Source organism: Chinchilla lanigera, unplaced genomic scaffold (assembly GCF_000276665.1).
Source record: "Chinchilla lanigera isolate Chin_1 unplaced genomic scaffold, ChiLan1.0 scaffold00094, whole genome shotgun sequence".
Taxonomy (NCBI): domain Eukaryota; kingdom Metazoa; phylum Chordata; class Mammalia; order Rodentia; family Chinchillidae; genus Chinchilla; species Chinchilla lanigera.
The window spans coordinates 6,524,833-6,527,621 of record NW_004955495.1 but is presented as its reverse complement, the minus strand read 5'-3'; positions in this window follow the sequence as shown (position 1 = coordinate 6,527,621).

The following is a 2,789-nucleotide window of genomic DNA, read 5'->3' as shown; positions in this document are numbered from 1 at the left end:
AAGAAAAAAGAGAGTTGGGGATGCAGTGCGATGTGAAGGTTCTGGGTTCCACCCCGAGGAAAGAACACACACACTAATAAATAAAAATAAAGGAGATCGACAGTGTATCAGGGTGGCATACATTCACACTGAGAATAAATTAGGAGAAGTGTCTAAAACTCATGTTTTTCTCAGTATCTGCCCTGGGGTGGGAGGGAGGAAATGAATAGGGAAAAGAGAAAATAGGCCTCTCTATTTCATATTTTACAAAGGACCTTGAAGTAAATATGACAGAACACTAACATTCATTTCAGTGGCAGGTACACGGCTGCTTGTAATTTTTTCTCTGTAGATGCTTGTATTTATTTATTTCTATTTTGTGTGTTACTAAGGATTGAAGCCATGGCTTTCTCGCTGAGCTACATCCTCAGCCATTTTTCTGTGTTTTATTTATTTATTTTGAGATAGGGTCTTCCTGTCCACCTATTCAATTCAGGCTGAGCTTGAACTCACTATGCAACACAGGCTGGCCTCCAACTTGTAGCGACCCACTAGCCTCGGCCTCCCAGAGTGCTGGGACTATAGGTGTGTGCCATGATGTCTGTCTGTTTGTTTTTTGAGATAGATGGGGTCTCAGTTATAGAGTTCAGGCTGATTTTGAACTGTGTACTCTAGTCTGGTTTCAGACTGGCAGGGATCCTCTTGTCTCAGCCTCCCAAGTCCTGGGATTACAGCCGTGCACCACCATGCCTGGCTTGTCTGTATGTTTCAAAATATATATATCATTGTAAGCAACTTATACCTGGGTTCCTTGTTTTGACCACATCCTGTGGACTGTATCTACACACCCTTGTTATTGTTCCTCCAATCACTGGAGGATGGATGGATGGACATATAGGGTGTTTCCTTTTTTTGAGACAGTCTTGCTATGTAGTCCAGGCTAGCCTCAAACTAGTGGAGATCCTCCTGCTTCAGCCTCCCAAGTGCTGGAATTATAGGTGTGCACCACTGTGCCCAGCTTGTTTCCATTTTTCTGTTCTAACAACGGACCGTGAGAATTCTGAGGCCTGTCTGTCTGCACACTGGGCTAATGCTGATTTTATTTATTTTGTGCTTTTGAGACAGGGTCTCACTTTGTAATTCAGGCTGGTCTTGAACTCACTAAGTAGCCCACTGGGCTAGTGTTTGAGGGATAGACTGCTGAGTGTGGGCCTATCAGGTACCCATGGCTTGGAAGGCCAGTGCCAGCCTGCCCTCCCCTGCACTTATGCTCAGTCACACCCAGCTCCTCCCACATGGTCCAGAGCCAGGGCTCACTCAAAACCGTTACTGATTTATTTATTTAGTTTACGGTACTGGGATTGAACCCAGCGCCTTTGCCCTGAATTACACCTCCAGCCTTTTTTAATTTTGTGGTTTGAGACAAGATCTTACTAAGTCACTAAATTTCAGACTGGTCCCAGACTAGTCATCTTCCTGCCCCAGCCTTGAAAAGCTCTGGGATCACAGGTGTGGGCCACAAGGCCTCATTATGAAATGTATTTTATTTTAATATTTTTTAGAGACAGGGTCTCGCTATGCAGTTCAGGCGAAGGTTCACTGTAACCTTCACTTTGTAGCCCAGGCTGGCCTCGAACTTGCAGAGATCCTCCCGCCTCAGCCTCCCGAGTGCTGGGATTACAGGCGTGCGCCACCAAGCCCGGCTATGGTATGTATTTTAAATGTATTTTCCTTTGCTTGTTTGTTTTTTTCTTTTTGAGACAGAGTCTCATTACACAGTCCAGGGTGACCTTGAGCTCACTCTGTAGCTTAAGCTGGCCTCGAATTCACAGGGATCCTCCTGCCTCAGCCTCCCGAGCGTTGGAATCACAGGTGTGCACCACTATGCCCAACTTCCTCCTATGCATTTAAATGGAGTTAACTCTGTGAAGATGAACAATTCATCAGTTAATCAGTGGGGCTGGACGCTGAGGGAAACACCATGCAGGCCATCCACTCACAAGGTGTTGCACAGTCCTGGGCATGCTGTGCCTGGCCGGTGTGCAGCAGTCTCTCTGGTCTGTACCTCCTCGAGGCTGTGGCCCCTCAAAGTGTAGCCTCACAAATAACTCTGGACATTGTCAAGAGTCCCGGTGATTTTGGGGTGGAGGGGGATCCTCCGTTTAGAATTGCTAGTGGACACTGGAGCAACAAAAAACAGTATTTGCTGTCCATAGGAATAATATTTGGGGACCATCATTCCTTTTTCCAATTTTGAGTTTGGTTAATTTTTGCTTTGATATTGCGCTCCCTGAGTGACCTTGGGGAAGTGACTCAGGCACTGTAACCTTCAATATCGACTTCTGTGAAGTTGGGACACGAGGACCCAGAGCTCAGCTCATCAGCGTACGCAGGCGCTATGTGCGGCGGGAAGGCTATAGGGCTGAACTTCACCTCAGCGGCCCGCACTCGCGCCCGGGACGATCAAGCCGAGAGTTGGAAGAAAGCGAGGCTACGTCTGCGCGCCCTGTACCAGCCGCTTGCGTCCCGCGCGCACGCACACGCACGCACGTACGCACGTGGGTCGGCTAGCGCGCGCTCTCCCCGCTCTCACCCAGGGAGCGAGAACAGCGTCTGAGCGAGAACTCCATTTCCCAGTGTGCCGCGCGACACGCAGGGAGTTCCTAAGGAGGAAGCGCGCCTCGCAGGGACAGAGACTACGCAGGCGCAAACTCTACCTCACGTACACACGCACGCGCGGCTCACCCCTGGCACCGCCCCCGGAGGCCCCGTGCGGGAGCGCGCCCGGGCATGCGCAGGGCGGCGGCGCG